At 45.3% G+C, this 20,733-nt stretch overlaps 1 pseudogene; it reads left to right on the forward strand.

Annotated features, from left to right (window-relative positions):
- LOC133746924 (zinc finger protein 624-like) overlaps positions 1-20,733 on the forward strand; it is a 49,286-nt pseudogene that overhangs the window by 25,760 nt on the left and 2,793 nt on the right.

The raw sequence follows: 20,733 nt of genomic DNA on the forward strand, positions 1-20,733 counted from the left end.
TAATCTTCATTGGGCTTGGTATTGTGGCACAGTGGGTTAAGCGGACATCTGTAACACCAGTATCCCACATCAAAGGGCTGGTTTGAGTCCCTGCTGCTCTGCTTCCCACCCAACTCCCTGCTAATGAGGCTGGAAAAGCAACAGAAGATGCCCCAAGTATTTGGGCCTACCACCCACGTGGGAGACACAGATGGAGTTTCAGGCTCCTGGCTTTGGCATGGCCCAGCCTCAACCATCATCGCTATTTGGGGAGCAAACCACCATTCTTGGGGAAGATATTCAGCCTAGCAGTTAAGATTCTGGTCAAGGGGGCTGGCATTGTGGCATAGTGGGTAAAGCTGCCACCTGAGATGCTGACTCCCATACGGGCACCAGTTCACGTTCCAGCTACTCCACTTTGGATCCAGCTCTCTGCTAATGTGCCTGGGAAAGCAGCAGAAGATGGTCCAAATCCTCAGGCTCCTGCCACCCACAAGGGAAGACCCAGAAGCACCTGGCTGCTGGCTTTGAACCAGCACAAACTCAAGCATTGCAGCCAATTGGTGAGTGAACCAGTGGATAGAAGATATTCTCTCTATTTCTCCCTCTCTCCCTCCCTCTCTCTGTAAACTCTGCATTTCAAAAATAATAATAAATAAATCCTTTAAAAAAAAGATTCTGGTCAGGCTGTCCATGCCTCATTTCAAAGTACCTAGTTCAGTTCTCAGCTATGGCTCCTGATTCCAGTGTCCTGCTAAAGCAGACCCTGGGAAGCAGAAGTGGTTGTATTTGTGGAATGAGCCAGTGGATGGCACCTCCCTCTATGTCTCTCTCTGCCTCTCAAATTTTCAAAAATCATTGTGCTTCTCTGTGCTTTCCTCTTTTTTAAAGATATATCTATTTGAAAGGCAAAGTGATAGAGAAAGAACGATATCTTCCATTCATTGGTTCACTCCCCAGAAGACAGCCAAGTCGAGGCCAGGCCAAGACTAGAACTCCATCCTGATCACCCACATTGGTGGCAGGGTACTTGGGCCATCTTCTGCTGCCTTTTCAGGCTCATTCACGGGAAGCTGGGTGGAAAACAGTCAGGAATGGAATCAGCACTCCAGCCTAGGAGGTCAACATCACAGGCATCAACTTGACTTGCTTGTCCACAACACCAGCCCCTGTGCCATTCTCCCACAGTTGCATCCCCCTCTGACCACAGCAAAGGGAGGATCTCCACCTTAAAGGGCCATATGATAGCTGTATTGTGTCCACCTGGGTAAGTTGGTGTAATCTCCCCTTCTTAATAGAATTTTAATTGAATTACATCTGCCAAGCTCCTTTTCCGAATTCCCTGGATTAGGATGTGAACATCTTTGGGAGGATATTATTTTGCCTGTCACAGCTGGTAATGAATTTTCTGATTCCTATGACTGAAATATTTTACTTGTACCCCCAATTTTTTGGCCACTCTTTTAGAGTAGATCTTCCCATGATAAATTATCTTCATTTTTCATTATCTGAGAATGCTTTGATTCCTATGTATATTTTCATAGAAGAATCCTATGTATATTTTAATAGAGAATTCTGAGTTGACAGTTGTTTTCTTCAGTGCTTTCTTCCACTTCCTTTTGGCCTCCAGCTTTCTCATGATAAATCCACTGGTATTTGAACGTGTTGTTGTTGCTGCTACTTGCATGGCGTTGTCTCATCTCTTGCTGTTTTCAGAGTTGGTCTTGAGTTCTCTGGGAGTTATTATCTTTTTTTTTTTTTTTGACAGGCAGAGTGGACAGTGAGAGAGAAAGAGAGAAAGGTCTTCCTTTGCCATTGGTTCACCCTCCAATGGCTGCCGCAGCTGGCGCGCTGCGACCAGTGCACCACGCTGATCCGATGACAGGAGCCAGGTGCTTGTCCTGGTCTCCTATGGAGTGCAGGGCCCAAGGACTTGGGCCATCCTCCACTGCACTCCCGGGCCACACCAGAGAGCTGGCCTGGAAGAGTAGCAACCGGGACAGAATCTGGCGCCCTTACTGAGACTAGAACCCCGTGTGCCGGCGCCGCAAGGCAGAGGATTAGCCTACTGAGCCGTGGCGCTGACCTGAGGGTTATTATCTTTCAGAGTGGATTTCTTTGTGTATTATCTTGCTGGGCATATTCTTACCTTCTTGAATTTGTGGATTCATGTCTTTTGCGAAATTGGGTACACTTTGAGTATTATGGTAACCCGGATGTTACTTAAACCTTGGGTTTACAGCAAGCCAGCCTCACCTGGCACCAGCCTGGTGGGTAAGAAAGTCACTTACCTGGTTGTGGCTGAGAGTGGAATTGCAAACTCTGGACCCAGCCTCCCTTGGCAGCTTTGGGGAGGGGAGTCCCTTGTCAGTGTTGAGCAGAGAGAATATTTCAGGCACCCCAATAGGCCACCAGCAGGTGTCTAGATTTGCACACGCTGACATCACCCCTGCAGTAACTGATCTGTTCCACAGTCAGGCGAGGGTGGAAGTCTGGGTTGCCCACTCAGCCTCTGAGCATCAGGGAACAGGGTGATCGGCTGGATTACAGAAGTCCCCCAAAGAGCAGGGTTAAACACAGTCAACTCCCTCACAAAGGCCGACGTAAGGGGGCGGGGCCATACGTGCGGAGGATTCTGGGCATTGTAGTTCCGGCGCCGCGTTGGCGCAGGCGCACTGGCTTGCTTGGCAGTTCGCCCGCCGAGTGGGCGCCATTGCTGGAAGCGTCCCGGCCCTGTTCCGCGAGCGTCCTCGGTTGTCCTCAGTGTGGCCGCCAGGTAGCCGTTGCCCCGGGCTCCAGGCCTCGGTCGCCCCCCGCCCCTCCCTCGGCGCTTGGCTCGCGGCGGCGTCCGGGCCGTGGTCGATTGCTCCGGCGCCCCCGTCCCGGGGCGGAGCCGGGCCCGCCCACCTGTGAGGGAGATGATTGGGCTGGGCCGCTCCCCAGGCGCCGGCTCCGGCTCCGCCCGCATCCCTCGTCCTGGGCGCCCCGCTCGCCCGGGTCCCGAGCCCCCTTTCCAGGGTCGGGGGTCCTGCCGGGCTCCGGACGCGGGGCCTGGGCTGGGGCTGGCCCTTCCCGGAGGGGAAGCCCGGAGCGGGTAGGGGGAGAGGGCGAGGCCGGCGGGTGGACCTGGGTTTCCCGTCGGGCAGCCTGCACCGCTCCTCCTCGCTGGCCGTGTTGGGGGCGTTTGGGAGAATCACGTGGACACCACCTGTGGCCCCCTGAGCTGAGGGCGGCGTCCTTGGCCGCTGCAGGCTGCTTCGGGAACGCGGGGCCCTTCCTCGCTCTTAGACGACCGCACCGACTTGGGGTCTGGACAAGCGAGGGAAGTCTCCTCCTTTAGGCTCTTTCCGCACCGTGTGTGGCCGCTTCTCACTGTCCACCTGGACCGCATAGAACATGAGGAGTGGGAAACAGCCCCGTGGAGTGCAGGTCTCAGGAGAGCTTTGGCTGGGTCACCTGCAGCCTTTTCTTCCTGTGGGTGTGTTGATAGGGCTGATAGAAAGCCGAATAATACTGAATTTTAACCAAGTGAGACTTTATTCATCTTTACAGATCTAACTATTTAATTGGAAAGGCGGGGAAGACAGACACTCCCCCCAGATGCCTGCTAGCCCTAGCGGCTGGGCCAGGCCAAAGCCTGCAGCTCAGAAGGCAGTCCAGGTCTTCCACCTGTTGTCTGCTAGGCTGCATGTCAGCAGGACGCTGGAATCGGGACCTGAGACTCAAACCCAGGCTCTCAAATATGGGTCCCTGGCTTCCCAAGCAGCACGAAGCACCTGACTCCAGTCACAGAACATTTTTAAACAAATTATGCTTTGGGAAGTTTATTTTTATTGGCATGCAGTTTTTAAATGTTTATTATAGCCTCTTTTTTCTGTTGTTTTGTTTTTCCTGCTTTAGCCAGTGGCTTGTACATTTCATTATTTAGAGAATCAAATCTTGGCTTTGTCACCTGTTTTATATTTGCGTTTCTTGAATTCATTAGTTTCTTCCTTTATCATTTTTACCTCTTAGTTTTCTTATGGCTACCTTGCTAAGTGTTTTTCTTCTTTATTTTGAACACGTAATGTTTTTGCTCTTCCCCAAAATTCTACCTGAAAGTATTTAAGAATATAAATCCAATGTCCTTAAAACTTTGACAGCAATCATGTATGTCTAATGTATAATACTTTCATTTCCTAACTCACTGCTAATTAAATTTTACTTAGTAGCTACTAAGGAGTACCTATTTTAAGTTCGAGGCCAAAAAAAAAAAAAAAAAAAAAATTCCCCCGTCCCAAACTTCCATTTACATTTGTATTCTATTGCATCATGTTTAGAGAATGCACTCTATTCAATTTCTTTTTTTTTAAGGTTTATTTATTTACTTGAGTTACACAGAGAAGGAGAGGCAGAGAGAGAGAGATCTTCCATCTGTTGGTTCATTCCCCAATTGGGCCCAATGGCCAGAGCTGCACCGATCTGAAGCCGGGAGCCAGGAGTTTCTTCCAGGTATCCCACATGGGTGCAGGGTCCCAAGGACTTGGGCCATCCTCCATTGCTTTCCCAGGCCATAGCAGAGAGCTGGATCGGAAGTGGAGCAGCCGGGACTCAAACCGGAGCCCATATGGGATGCTGGCACTGCAGGCACGGCTTTCCCCACTACGCCTCAGCACCAGCCCTAGTTTCTTCTTTTTGATTGTAACTTTTTCTTTGTGGTCTGTGGCAGATCTTAGCAAATGCTCCCTGAGTGCCTGAAGATAACTTTTAGATGTTAGTTTTATTATACTCACATCTGCTTACTTTCTGTATCTCTAATGTTCTTTGTATTGATGACAGTCTTACTTTATATATTTTAATTCTTGCTTTTCAGCAAAGTACTGGTTAACTATTGCAGGTATCATTCAGATGAGGTTCTGATTGGCATAGACTATATTACAGTTAGATTAAGTTCTGCTCTATTTATAAGGCAAGCTATTAAACCTTATGGGGAGTAAGGTGCCCATTCATGGCAGGTGCAGATTCAGTATGTTTAAGCACAACAGAGTCCTTAAATGAGGGAACATTTAATTACACAAGTTGGAGTTTTCCAAAACTCAGTACTTGTTCTTCCGGGGCTGACGTGGTATAGCTGGTAAAGCTACTATGTGCAGTACCAGCATCCCATGTTGGACAATGGTTTGAGTCCCGGCTGCTCCATTTCCAATCCAGCTCCCTGCAGTGCACCTGGGAAAGCAGTGGAACATGGCCCAGGTACTTGGGTCTTTGCTCGGATGTGAGTGACCTGGATAAAGCTCCTGGCTCCTGCCATTGCACCCATTTGAGGAGTGAACCAGTGAATGGAGGATATGTTTCTCAATCTCTCTCTCTGCCTTTCAATAACATAAATAAATATTTTTGAAAAATATTTTTCTGTCATTGCCCTTTTGTTCCTGAGTCTTACGGTCCCATCCTGGAAGAATTTGTGTTAGCAGTCTCTACCAGGGGGTATAAGGAAATGTTGTACATCGGGTGCTTCTGGTTCTTGAACCAGACTCAGCAGTAGCAAGTAACCTCTTTATACAGGTGGAAAAGTAGAATCAGTGCCAGGCACATCTGAACAAGATCTCCGCCACCCTACTCCTCCATAGTATAAAACCTTGAATGGGCATGTGTTTTCAATATAAAAAGACTACTGCTCAATGCTTTGTGCATTGAATTCCACTTTATTTTCTATTATTTTTGTTATCCCTGTGTCTTGTTTATTTGGATTTGCCTTATATAGAAAGATAAATTAAAAATTATTTGAATATGAGATTAGAAGGGGCATGTCACAGTATCCAATATTTCTTTGAAGTTGTGGTGTTCACTTTAGTGTAACTGCAGTCTCTGGAAATTTTAAGAAATTGACTCAAGGCCAACGTTGTGGTATAATTTGTAAAGCTGCTGCCTGCAACGTAGGCATCCCATATGGGCACTGGTTCGATTCCTGGCTGTTCCACTTCCAGCTCAGCTTCCTGCTAATGGCCTGGGAAAGCAGTGGAAGATGACCCCAGTCCTTGGGCTCCTGCACCCACATGAAAGATCCAGATGAAGGTCCTGGCTTTAGCCTGGCCCAGCTCTGGCTATTGCAGCCACTTGGGGAGTGAACCAGCAGATGAAAGGTGTCTGTCTCTCTCTCTCTCTCTAATTCTTCCAAATAAAAACAAATATTTATTAAACATTGACTGTTCACACAAAAGGAAGGAAAAAGATATTCTTGGAATATTTCTTTGTTTGATGAGAGGGTGACTGTGCTAAAGAGATTGAATTTTCTTCCACTTTATACAGCAAGTTGATTTAGTGGGCAAGGTATGAGCTTTGAAATTACATTGATTAGGGGCTGGCACTGTAGCATATTGAGTTAACCCTCTGCATCTGGTCCACTTTTGACCCAGCTCCCTGCTAATGGCCTGGAAAGCAGCGAAGGATGACTCAAGTGCTTGGTCCCCTGCATCCACGTGGGAGACCCGGAGGAAGTTCCTGGCTTATCTGCCAGTTGCAGCCATTGCAGCCATTTGGGCAGTGAACCAGAGGATGAAAGATTTCTCAGTCTGTTTCTCTCTCTCTCTCTCTCTGTAACTCTGCCTTTCAAATAAAATAAATAAATCTTTTAAGAAAAAAAAAGAAATTACATTGATTAGAAGTCATATATCTGCATGACCTTAAATAAGTAGTTTCCTTATTGTAAACCTCTCTTGCCTTATATATGGAATAGAAATATAATCTCCATTGACTTGATGTGAACATTAAATGATGGAGTTTTTTTTTTTTAATCTAAAGATTTATTTAAAAGAGAGGGAGAGAGAGAGAAAGACATCTTTTTTTTTTTTTTTTTTTTTTTTTTTTGGACAGGCAGAGTTAGAGAGTGAGAGAGAGAGGGAGAGGTCTTCCTTCCGTTGGTTCAACCCCCAAATGGCTGCTATAGCCAGCACGCTGCACCAATCCAAAGCCAGGAGCCAGGTGGTTTCTCCTGGTCTTCCACGTGGGTGCAGGGCCCAAATACTTGGGCCACCCTCCACTGCCTTCCCAGGCCACAGCAGAGAGCTTGGCTGGAAGAGGAGCAGCCAGGACAGAATCAGGAGCCCCAGCTAGGACTAGAACCCGGGGTGCCAATTCCACAGGTGGAGGATTAGCCTAGTGAGCCATGACACCAGCTGGAAAGACATCTTTTATATACTGGTTCACTCCTCCAAATGGCCACAATGGCTGGGGCTGAGCCAGGCTGAAGCCAGGGATCTCCAACAATGGGTGGCAGGAGCCCAAGTACTTGGGCCACTTTGCACTGAGCAGCTGGTACTTGAAGAAATGCTCATGTGGGATGCTGGTGTCACAAGTGGTGGCTTTGCCCACTATACAATAATGCCAGCCCCAAGAGTATTTTTTAAACTCTGGGGCCAGTGCTATGGCTTAGTAGGTAAAGCTGCTGCCTGCAGTGCTGGTATCCCATTTGGGCACCAGTTCAAGTCCCGGCTGCTTCACTTCCATTCCAGCTCTCTGATGTGCCCTGAGAAAGCAGTAGAAAGATGGCCTGAGTCCTTGGGCCTTTGCACCCACATGGGAGACATGGAAGAAGCTCCTGGCTCCTGGCTTCAGGTTGGCTCAGCTCCAGCCATTGTGACCATTTGGAGAAGATGAAAGACCCCTCTCTCTCTTTCTCTGCCTCTCTGTAGCTCTGCCTTTCAAGTTAATAGATAAATCTTTAAAAAGAAACTCCTTGTACAGTGTCTGGCCTGTTAACTACTTGTAATAGTATTAAAATCTCGAGATGTGGGATGGGCATTTGGTGTAGCAGTTAAGATGCCTGGAATGCCTGTATCCCATATTGTAGTGCCTGGGAAAAAGTACTGGCTCTGTTCCAGGTTCTGGCTTCCTGCTAATGCTCACTGGGAGGCAGCAGGTGATGGCTAAAATAATTTGGTCTCTGCCACCCATATGGGCGATTTCCTGGCACCCAACCTTGACCTGTCCCAGTCCTGGCTTTTGCAGGCATTTGAGAGTGAACCAGTGGTTGAGATTCTCTCTCTCTCTCTCTCTCTCTCTCTCTCCCTCCCTCTCTGTCTTTAGAATCAATTTTTTTTTGGACAGGTAGAGTGGACAGTGAGAGAGAGAGACAGAGAGAAAGGTCTTCCGTAGCCGAAGGTTCACCCTCCAATGGCCGCCACAGCCGGCGTGCTGCGGCCGGCGGTGCGCGCTGATCCAAAGGCAGGAGCCAGGTGCTTCTCCTGGTCTCCCATGGGATGCAGGGCCCAAGCACTTGGGCCATCCTCCACTGCACTCCTGGGCCACAGCAGAGAGCTGGACTGGAAGAGGGGCAACTGGGACAGAATCTGGCGCCCCAACTGGGACTAGAACCCGGTGAACCGGCACCATAAGGCGGAGGATTAGCCTGTTCAGCCGCGGCACCGGCCTAGAATCAATTTTTAAAACAATTACAGAAAACAATTATTACAACAAATTTCAAGATCTCTTGGACCAAAAGTCTTTGATCTTCTCTCATCTTGAACATAACTCTTGTGTTCCCTTAGGGAGATCATGCTCACTTGTATCTGAAACTCCCAAGCGAGATTGGTTTGTGTGAATTCCTGTCTTCTGCAGATACATCTCTGCCAGACTCGACTCTTTCTGGAGATGGAAACACAGAAGCAGAGATCATGGCTGCTGTGTTTTTTTCCATTGGACCCCTGGTGAGTTAAGGTTTCCTCTGTTTCCAACCTGCTGTATTGAGTTGCACGTGTTCTACTTCTCCTGAAGTTTGGGACTTTGCCTCACCCAAACGCTCTCTGGAAACTGAACCTAACAGTTTGACACAGGAAATTTGGGTTCGTCATGGTAGAATACAATCCATTAGAAGATTCACTGTTGATACTGTTGATACTGAACCAAATATCTTTCCAAAAATTCACAGCTCCTGGCTCCAGCCTGGTGCAGCCCTGGTTGTTGGAACACTTGGTGAATAAACCAGCAGATGGAGATATCTTCTAAAATGAATAGTATTTTTTTTAATTAAAAATAGATCTTTTTCTTAAAGAATCTTTCAGTTGGGACATTAGTGTTAGCTAAGTTGGTCAACAGAAAATTCGTGAGAATAGATTTAAGCTGTTACCCAATTATAGGTGGGATTTAACTTGTCAAAAGTATTTGTGAGGGTATCCTGGTGAGAAGAGAGCTTACAGGCAGGCTTTGAAGTAGTGAACAGTGACTAAGCTACTGAATCAAGTTGGAAAGCTGTAAAAGACAAGACTAGAAATTAGATGTTATGCTGAATATTTTAATTTTACCTGAAGACATTTAAGTGTATATGTGTTTGGAATAGGTATTAATCTGATAAAAAAAAAAAGTGTTTTAACAGTGACTTTGAAGTATAAGTTTTGTAAGAAACACTTGATCAGTAGTTCTGACTATGTTGGTTTAGTAATGTATCATAGGCTGGTCACACACATCCCTAATTTTCAGAGGTTAAGGCTCATATCATTATCAATTTTTTTAAGATTTATTTATTTATTTGAAAGAGTTACATAGAGAGAGAAGGAGAGGCAGAGAGGGAGAGAGGTCTTCCATTCACTGGTTCACTCCCCAATTGGCTGCAATGGCCAGAGCTGTGCTGTTCCAAAGTCAGGAGCCAGGAGCTTCTTCTGGGTCTCCCATGCAGGTGCAGGGGCCCAAGGACTTGAACCATCTTCTACTGCTTTCCCAAGCCATAGCAGAAAGCTGGATTGGAAGTGATACAGCCTGTACTCGAACCAGCGCCTGTATGGAATGCCGGCACTGCAGGCGGTGACTCTACCCACGGCTCTACAATGCCAGCCCCAGCATAATGCATTCTTACTTCATGTTGTTAAAGCTAGTTCTTTCCCTTGAACATGAAATATTTTGTGAGTCAGTACTGAGACTTCAAATTCAGAGCCATGGAGTTTTTAACCTAATCTCTTCATTTATATCCTCTTTATGTCTTTGTTCTCCCATACCAAATTGATTAGTTTTTAGGAACAGTGATAGGCTAATTTGCTTTATCCAGCACTGCACACACAAAAGTTACAGAATATCATTTCTACTTCTACCACCAATAAGATTGCTTACAGAAAATGTCTTGTTTTTCTTACTGTCTTTGTTTCGGAGTTCTTACTCAGAGGTACAGAAAAATGACTGTGTTTTAAAATCACTCAGAATAGTTCCCCTCTGATAAATGGGTATGCTATTCCACCTGGTTGTACTCTACTAGATTGCTTTCTTGAAGTTTAATCCTTGTTTCAAAACAATATAAAGTATTTGCACAGTTCAAAAGTCAAATATGCACAACAAGAAATATTCAAAAGAGCCTAGGTCCTATTTCAGTCTTCTCCACTCTGTTTCCTCCTTCTCTCAGTAGTTCATCATTAAAAATACTTTGGACTCATTCTTCCATTCTTTATACAAGCATTTGTACATATTTCATATCTTAACTAAAGAACTGGCCCCCAAAGTCCCATGTGTTCTTTGCTGTCTCAGAGAGAGCTTATAGCATTCTGTATCTGTGGTCTGATTGATGCAGTATCTTTTGTTAAGACATATTCTACAGATTAGAACTGAAAGAAGGTGATCTTTTACACACATCAGGGTTTTCTGAGATAGCAGATTATTTGGGTAGAAACCACTAACTGTACACAAATATTTTAAAGACTTTCTAGAGAAGGAAGAAGCCATGCTGTTTGCCTCCAGAAAGTGTAGTAGGAGCAATATGTAGAGTTTCTAGAAAACCAGATTTGAATTAGTTTGGTAAAACTACTCTCAGGTGGAACTCCAAAGATGGAATAGGCTTCCTCTTATGGTTTTAAGTTCTTGTCACTAGAGAGAACTGTATGTCCTATAAGGATTAAGGAGTTGGCATACATAATCATTTGGTGATTCTAATTTCTGGAGTTTTTCTCCAGTTTTATACATGGTATTCTGCCTAATAGGGCTGATAGTATAGTCTCTGGGTGACCACAATTTACTTATTCTAGGAGTCACTGACTTTTAAAGATGTGGCTATAGACTTCACATTGGAGGCCTGGAGACTGATGGACCCTACACAGAGGAACCTGCACAAGGATGTGCTGCTGGAGAATGACAGGAATCTTGTCTCCCTGGGTGAGATCAGTTCCTCTTCTGTGTTGATACATTTGCCCCCTTGACCCAGTTTACTGAAGACACAGAGCTTCTACAGTACCTAGCTGAATTTTAGTTTTGAGTTTAGGTGTCAGACTCTCCGAATCTTTGGAGAACATTGTTGGTCATCATGCTGTTCTTCATTCTTAACTAGATGATCTGCTTATTGTAGAATAACAAATGCAACGGAAATGTGTATTATGACAAAAAACTACATGAATTTCACATTTTTACACCAAAATAAGCTCATACTAACTTGCTGTAACATGTCTGAATAGGTTCTAGTTTGAGGATAAGACAGTTTGAAAGGAGACCCTAACAGAGCACCTGGGTTCCAAATTCTGCTAAAATTGAAACAAACAAACATCATATTTATGGTGAAGCATGGGGTGGAAGAATGATGAAATGATTTATGTTTATGAAAAGTTTTCAGGGGGCCGGTACCATGGCACAGTAGGTTAATCCTGCATCTGCGATGCCGGCATCCCATATGGACGCCACTTCTCGACCTTGCTGCTCCTCTTCTAGTCCAGCTCTCTGCTGTGTCCTGGGAAAGCAGTGGAAGATGGCCCAAGTCCTTGAGCCCCTGTACCTGTGTGAGAGACCCTTGAGAAGCTCCTGGCTCCTGGCTTCTGATTGGCTCAGCTCTGGTCATTGCAGCCATTTGGGGAGTGAACCAACAAAAGGAAGGCCTTTCTCTCTGTCTCTTCCTCTCATTGTCTGTGACTCTCCCTCTCAAATAAATAGATAAAATTAAAAAAGAAAAAAAGAAAAGTTTTTGGGGACAGTGCCTCCAGAGAAATCAGTTTACAAATAGAAAACTCATTTTAAGAAGCAGCAGGGTGATGTTGAAGATGAACACATTAGCAGCAGACAATCCATGACAATTTGCAAGGGAAAAATTAATCTTGCTTGTGCTTGAATTAAAGAGGACTGACAGTAGCACAAACAGTAGCCAGCCCTAAACATCCCAACTGCCTCAGTCTGCCTAGCTGTGACTGAAAAACAAAGTGGAGCAGACTTTCCGCTCGATCCCCAGATCAGCCCCAGATAAGAGCACAGACTACCACAGAAAATTGTAAAACTGGATCAAGATCCTTTCTTTCAAGAATTGTAAGAGGAGACAAAACATGGCTTTACCAGGATGATCCAGAAGACAGAGCACAGTCAAAGCAACGACTACTGAAGGTGGAAGTGGTCTCATCAGAGCAAAGGTCATGGCAGCCAGTTTCTGGGATGCGTAAGGCATTTTGCTTGTTGACTTTCTCTGAGAGGCTGAAGAACAAGAACATCTGCTTACAGAGTGTTTTTGAGAAAGTTGGTCAAAGCTCAGCCGAAAAACCATGCAGGAAAGCTTTCCCGGAGTGTCCTTCACCACAGTACTGCTCCTCCTCATCCCGCTTGTAGAACAAGGGCGGTTTTGTGAGTGTTTGTAGGGAAATCATCAGGCTTCCACCTGACACTCCTTCTGACTTGTTTTTGTTTCCTAATCTTAAAAGAGCTTTAAAGAATGCCCATTTTTCTTCAGTTAACAAGCTGTAGTGATGTGGTTAAAATCCCAGAGCCCTCAGTTCTTTCATGTTGGACCAAGTGGCTGGTATCCTTGTTTACAAGTATCTTCAACTTGTAAGCTCATGTTGAGAAATCACATTTTATTTTTTCTGTCTTTTAATTCCATTTATCATGAACTTTTTGAAGTCCTTTCATATGTTTTGTTGGAATCTAGTTCCAAAGTTATTCTCATCTATTCCATAAAGGGATTATCAGTGCTTATAAAAAGAAAGAAAACAAATGTGTTCATTTTCTTTTTAATTAATAATTAATTTGAAAAACAGAATGAGTGAGAGGGAAAAAAATCACTCTCCAGATGTCTCACAGCCAGAGCTGGACCAAGCTGAAGCCAGGAATCCAGAATTCAGCCTAGGTCTCCCACATGGATGGCAGGGACCCAACTGCTTGAGCCATCACCTGTTACCTCCCAGGTGTACACTGGAAATGGAGACAAAATTCAAACGCCGGCCTCTGATGGTATGTGGGTGTCCCAAGCAGTATCTTGACCACTATTCCAAACACCTACCCCCGTTTTTAAAAACATATTTATTTATTTATTTGAAAATAAGAATTCCAGAGAGGCAGGGGAGGGGTGGTCCTCCATTTGCTGATTCACTCCCTAGGTGACCACAACAGGTGGAGCTGTGCGAACTTGAAGCCAGGAGCCAGGAGCTTCCTCCAGGTCTCCCATGCGGGTACAGGGACCCACGGACTTGGGCCACCCTCTACTGCTTTCCCAGGCCACAGCAGAGAGCTGGATCTGAAGTAGAACAGCCAGGACCTGAACCAGTGCCTATATGGGATGCCGGCACTGTGAGTGGCAGCTTTGCCCACTATGCCACAGTGCTGGCCCCCCCATTTTGAGTTTTTCCCATGATTCCTTATCACATGAAACCATAGTATTAAACTTTCTTGAGATAAATACCTTTATAATTTTCTAGATTGTTACTGTACAATAGAATGTTTTGCTATGATAGAAATCTGGGAACCAACGCTGTGCATAGTAGACTCTAAGCCTCCGCCTATTGCACTGGAATTCCATATGGATGCCGGTTCATGTCCCGGCTGCTCCTCTTTCAATCAAACTCTCTGCTATGGCCTGGGAAAGCAGTGGAAGATGACCCAAGTCCTTGGGCCCTGCACCCACTTGGGAGACCTGGAAGAAGCTTCTAGCTCCTAGCTTTGGATCAGCTCAGCTCAGGCCGTTGCAGGCAATTAGGCAGTGAACCATTGGATGGAAGACCTCTCTCTCTGTCTCTCCCTCTCTCTCTCTGTAACTCTACCCCTCAAATAAATAAAAATAAATCTAAAAAACAGAAATCTGTGGGGCCGGCACTGTGGCACATGGGTTAACGCCCTGGCCTGAAGTGTCGGCATCTCATATGGGCGCTGGTTCAAGACCCGGCTGCTCGACTTCCAATCCAGCTCTCTGCTATGACCTGGGAAAGCAGTAGAGGATGGCCCATGTCCTTGGGCCCCTGCACCCAGATGGGAGACCCAGAGGAAGCTCCTGGCTCCTGGCTTTAGTTCGGCATAGCTCCAGCTGCTGAGGCCAATTGGAAAGTGAACCATTGGATAGAAGACCTTTTCTTTCTCTCTCTGTGCCTCTCCCCTCTCTGTGTAACTCTTGACTTTCAAATAAATAAATAAATCTTAAAAAAAAAAAAAAAAAAAAAAACAGAAACCTGTATCTCTGCTAGCCTGTATTGCACATTCAAGCCACTTGTGGCTTTTGAGCAGTTCAAATTTGCTCCACCTAAAGAACTGGATTTTTAATTTAATTTTAAGTCTGGTTTAAACTGCCATACATTGCTATTAGCAACTGTATTGCACAGTGCAGCTCTATATCTTCCTGTAATAGCCACTCTACATAGAAAATTGAGAACTGAGACTGAATTCGGCAGTAGTTCTCACATCAATCAAACCCTATTTATTTGTTTTTGAACAGGGCTTGCAGTTTCCAAACCAGATATGATATCTCATTTGGAGAATGGACAATGGTGAGAGAAATTTCAAGAGGCCCCTATCCAGGGAAATTAATCAGAATCATGAAAAAGGTTTTATTTCAAATCATATCATTGGGGAATGTTCAACGGAATATCTGAAATATTTTGAGGGGTACCTCTGATCAATGTTGTCTCAAAGGAAAAAAATGCCCCCCCCCCCATGCTGCCCCATCCTCTTCCTCTCTGCCTCTCCTCTCTGTTCTCTACTTTTGGTTTCCTATCCCCCTCCTACTCTGCTTTCTAAATTTTCAGAAATTTTTCTTCCTTTTTATTAGAACATGCACAAATATCCCTATCACTTTATCCTTTCCAGTTAATTCTGTTTTTCTTATTTGTTTCACCATTATCTGGCCTTCCTTCATTTCCTAAAAAAGCTTTCTTATGCTAACCTTATTTCTTTTAAGCTAAACCTGTTTCTTTTCAGCTAAACCTATTTCAAACTAAAACTTAAGGTTTAATTTTTCACTTGCAAGCCTGCTGAAATTTTGAGGGGATCTTTCTTCCCTCCAGTTCTTCACTAATTGAGAGTACAAACAAGAAATGAATCAGTTGAGAATCAAAATGCAGTACCCACTTAGTATTTAATCCCTTTTTGTTTTGAGACAAGCTGGAGAATATGAAAGAGTAACTGGGGTGGGGGTGAAAATGTTTCCCTTAGATCAGGTGGACAAAGGCAGCTTCTGGAGATGGGACATTTAAACTGGGCCGTGAAGGGTCAGAAGCAGCCATCCTGGGGAAGTGGAGAGGTCATCTTGCCAGGCAAAGGGAATAGCAATGCAAAATACCTGATAGGAGAAGGATTGTAATACATCCTAGAAATCAAGAGGGATTTGCTGCTACGGAAGCTCAAGGGAGGGGGAGACTGGGAGGGAGTAAAGCTGGAGCTGGGGGGAAGCTGCCCCTGCAGGGCTTTGTAGATGATGGTCAGGAGCTTGGGTTCTAATCTGAGTGAGTGCAGAGCATGGAAAATTTCAATGAGAGACTATTAGGAAACAACTCTGTTTGAGGGGCGTAAAGCAGGCTAGGTTAAGAGGTTGTACAAACAGTCTAGGCAAGATAGTAACTTGGCTAGGATCATGGTCTTGGAAAGACAAGTGGATTCTAGTTCTTATCTTTGTTCATGGTTTTTGCCTTAAAGTCTGTTTTGTCTGATTTTTTTTTTTTGACAGGCAGAGTTAGAGAGAGAGAGAGACAGAGAGAAAGGTCTTCCCTCTGTTGGTTCACTCCCCAAATGGCCGCTATGGCCGATGCGCTGCGCCCATCCAAAGCCAGGAGCCAGGTGCTTCCTCCTGGTCTCCCATGTGGGTGCAGGGCCCAAACACTTGGGCCATCCTCCACTGCCTTCTTGGGCCACAGCAGGGAGCTGGACTGGAAGAGGAGCAACTGGGACAGAATCTGGCGCCCCGACTGAGACCAGAACCCAAAGTGCCGACACTGCAGGTGGAGGATTAGCCTAGTGAGCTGCAGCACTGTCCATGTTTTATCTAATATTAATATCTCCAAGCATCTTCTTTTTGGTTATTTTTCTTTCTGCTGTTACCTCTGTTCACTTCTAGTTTTTATGTATTTCTTTTATAAATAACATTCATTAAAATTATTTTTAAAGATTTATTTATTGACTTAAAAGTCAGGATTACACAGAAAGGAGAGGCAAAGAGAGAGAGAGGTCTTCCATCTGCTGGTTCACTCCCCAGTTGGTTGCAATGAAGCTCCTGCACCAATCCGAAGCCAGGAGCCAGGAGATTCTTCCTGGTCTCCCATGCCAGCGCAGGGGCCCAAGGCTTGGGCCATCTTCCACTGCTTTCCCATGCCATAGCAGAGAGCTGGATCAGAAGTGGAGCAGCCGGGACTAGAACTGGTGCCCATATGGGGTGCTGGCACTTCAGGCTAGGGTGTTAACCCACTGCACCACAGTGCTGGCCCCCCTTTATTTAAAAAAAAATATATATATATATATATTTATTTTATTTATTTGAACGAATTACAGAGAGAGGTAGAGACAGAGGTCTTCCATCCACTGCTTTACTCCCCAGTTGGCTGAAACTGCTGGAGCTGAGCCAATTGGAAGCTGAGCTGATCTGAAGCCAGGAGCCAGGAGCTTCCTCCAGGTCTCTCATGCAGATGCAGGGGCCCAAGGACTGGGGCCATCCTCTACTGCTTTCCCAGGCCATAACAGAGATCCAGATCAAAAGAAAAGCAGCCTGGTCTAGAACTGGTGCCCATATGGGATGCTGGCACTTCAGGCCAGGGCTTTAACCTGATGCGCCAGCACTGGCCCCTGTTAATTTTTTAAAATCAATCTGACAGTCTATGTTTTTTGGAGTGTTTAGTCCATTCGCATGTAATATGCTTGCATCGTACCTAAGTCTGCAATCTAATTGTGAAAGTCTCTTGCCTATTCTGTATTCTTTTTCCTTCCATCCATGCCTACCTTTAGATGTACTATCTTTTATTCTTCTTGTTTCCTTGGTAATTATTAATCAGTTGGTAATTATACAATTTTTAATTGCTTAGTAACAGATTATAGCATGCCTTCTTGAATCAACAATCTAATATAGGTTTCTCTCCTCTTCAAAAAAATAAGGAAATTGTAATAGCTTATTCCATTTACCTTCACTTATATTTCATTGAAGTTATATATTTTAATTTTGTGTATCACAGATCTCATCAGATGTTATTATTACTTTATTTCTATTGTTCCTTTATGTTCACTTTTTTCTTCATTTCTGAGCTTTATCTGGGGTAATAAACACACATTAGCATTTCCTTTTATTCAAGTATTCTTTTAAAGACTCCCCTTTGTTTTCATTTGGTTTGGTTGGAGTTTTGTTTGTTTTTGTTTGTTGCCACAAAAGGTCTTATTTGACCTTTTATTTATTTATTTATTTACTTACTTACTTACTTATTTATTTGAAAGTCAGGTTACACAGAGAGGAGAGGCAGAGAGAGAGAGTTCCTCCATTCGATGGTTTATTCCCCAATTGGCCACAACGGCCAGAGCTGCGTTGATCCGAAGCTAGGAGCCAGGAGCTTCTTCTAGGTCTCCCACATGGTTACAGGGTCCCAAGGGCTTGGGCCATCTTCTACTGTTTTCTCAGGCCACAACAGAGAGCTGGATAGGAAGAGGAGCAGCTGGGACTAGAATTGGCACCCATATGGGATGCCGGTGCTTCAGGCCAGGGAGTTAACCCTCTGTGCCACAGTGCCGGCCCCTGACCTTCATTTTTGATGGATATTTTTGGTAAGTTAAGAATTTTGGGGCCGGCACTGTGGTGCAGCAAGTTAATGCCCTGGCCTGAAGCACCGGCATCCCATGTGGGCATTGGTTTAAGACCCGGCTGCTCCACTTCTAATTCAGCTCTCTGCTATGGCCTGGGAAGGCGGTGGAGGATGGCTGAAGTCCTTGGGCCCCTGCACCCATGTGAGAGACCCAGAAGTAGTTCCTGGCTCCTGGCTTCAGATTGGCACAGCTCTGGCCATTGCAGCCAATTGGGGAGTGAACCAGAGGATGGAAGACCTCTCTCTGTCTCTCCTCTCTCTGTGTAACTCTGACTCGCAAATAAATAAATAAAATAAATCTTTAAAAAAAAAAGAATCCTGTGTTCCCAAGTATACCAGGGTACGTCAAACAGTTTGTGGAAAAATAGAATGAAAAGATAAGCTTATTTGGGTGTAAAAATTTTTTTGAGATCCATACTTTTTTTTTTTTCTTAAAGTCTTTCCCATAGACTTTATATTCTTAAAAAATATTTATCTATTTAAAAGGCAGAGTTACAGAGAGAGAAAAAGATCTGGTTTACTCCCCATGTAGCTGCAATGGCTGGGGCTGGGCCTGTCCAAAGGCAGGAACCAGGGGTTCCTTCTGGGTCTCCCACCAGGGTGCAGGGGCCCAAGCACTTGGACCATCTTCTGTTGCCTTCCCAGGTACATTAGCAGAGAGATGGATCTGAAGCAGAGCAGCCAAAACTCAAACCAGTGCCCATATGGGATGCCAGTGCTGCAGGCCGGGGCTTTAACCTGCTGTGCCACAGTGCTGGCCCCTCCATTTGGTTTTTATTTTGTACTTTAGAATTCATTTTAAGATTTGTTTATTTCCCTGTTTTGAAAAGCAGAGCAAGAGAGGGAGGGAGAGACAGAGAGATCTTCATCTGCTGGTTCACTCCCCAAGTGGCTGCAACAGACCACGCCAAAGCCAGGAGCCAGGAATTCCTTCCTGGTCTCCCACACCAGTGGCAGAGGCCCAAGCACCCAGGCAATCCTGCACTGCCTTCCCAGGCATGGCCCTTGTGCTTGCTAATTTTTTGATGCAATTATTAATATTTTCTTAATGTTCTTGAATATTGTTGTCACCAGAGAAAAGGCCATGGAAGCTGTCGGGTTCTTGTCTTAATGCAAGAAATAATTAAGGCATGAGACAGTGAAATGATAAAGTTTTATTGGGGAGAGGGCATCCATCAGAATGGAAGGGACATAGAGAGAGTGCCCAGTCACTCAGACTGGGGGAGAGTGAGGTTACATGGTAGAGTGGAGAGAATACACCTGGGCAGGCCAGGCAGAGGGCTCAGCAGAGAGGCAGAGGGCTGAGCACACAGTCTGTTTGACTCCCTAGGTTTTTAAGGGAGTCTGTTTACCCACCTCCCCCTCTCTTCCAGGACGAAGGAGGGGGAGACCTGACTGGTTTGCTGGGTGAAAATTAGCAAATTCTTCCCCAGATTTGCTGGCTGGGGCAGAGTAGAGAGGCTTCCCTTAGGGGTCTGTGAAGGTTTTATTGCCCTATGTTATCAGGTCAGGTAACCCTTTTGGTCCTGAGGAGAGAATTCTCCTGGGCGCTTTCCTTGGGGGGAAGGGCTGGGACTACCTGAGCAGGACTTTGAAGTGCAAAATGCTGGACTTCTGGAGCTTCTGCAGTAGGTGCTGGTCTTCAGGCCTTTTGCATACACACACAGGCTAAATTTCTGCCTTCCTGCCTAACATTGTTATGGTTATTTTAAAGTTTATGGATTGGGGGTTGCTGCTGTGGCATAATGTGTATAAGTGCCTCCTGCAGTTCTGGCATCCCATATGGATGCCTGTTCAAGTACTGGCTGCTCCACTTCCAATCCAGCTCCCTGCTAATGTGCCTGGGAGAGCTGCAGAGGATGCCCAAATCCTTGGGCCCTTCTCCTACATGGGAGACCCAGTTGAAACTCCTGGTTCCTGGCTTCATCATGGCCCAGCCCTGGCCATTGTGGCCATTTGGAAAGTGAACCAGTGGATGGAAGATATTGCTCTCTCTCTCTCTCTAACACTGCCTTTCAAATAAATAAAGTAAATCTTTTAAAAAGAAATAATTTTATAGATTAATTTTAAAGTTTATGGTCATTAAAAACATATGGATTGATTTTAGATATGTTCCTATTGTTTTTGTTTTTTTTTTTTTTTTTGACAGGCAGAGTGGAGAGTGAGAGAGAGAAACAGAGAGAAAGGTCTTCCTTTTGCCATTGGTTCACCCTCCAATGGCCGCCATGGCCGGCACGCTGCGGCCGGCACACCGAACTGATCCGAAGGCAGGAGCCAGGTGCTTATCCTGGTCTCCCATGGGGTTCAGGGCCCAAGCACTTGGGCCATCCTCCACTACACTCCCTGGCCACAGCAGAGAGTGGCCTAGAAGAGGGGCAACCAGGACAGAATCCCGCGCCCTGACTGGGACTAGAACCTGGTGTGCTGGCGCCACAAGGCGGAGGATTAGCCTATTGAGCCGCAGCACCAGCCCCTATTGTTTCTTTTTGCTTTTTTTCTCATGTGAATTTTGTCTCCTTGTGTATGCCTATTAGTTTTGGTTGTCAAGAAATGGTTATGAAAACCTATAGGAGTAATTTGAAATTGTATATTATATAATCTTTTCCCACCAAGAAATAATATTTGCTTTGGTGGGCTGCTGTATTAGGGGCTCTAACAATCCTCAGCTACTTTGCTTGAATTGGAAATTTAACTGAGCTGATTATTCCTTGAACAACCTGGTCTGTTTTTTTATTCATCCTGTCCTTAGAGCATTTCACCTTGAAGTTCCAGGCAAACCCTATGAGTCCCAGGG

The sequence above is a fragment of the Lepus europaeus genome, chromosome 18, assembly GCF_033115175.1.
Source record: "Lepus europaeus isolate LE1 chromosome 18, mLepTim1.pri, whole genome shotgun sequence".
In the NCBI taxonomy this organism is placed as follows: domain Eukaryota; kingdom Metazoa; phylum Chordata; class Mammalia; order Lagomorpha; family Leporidae; genus Lepus; species Lepus europaeus.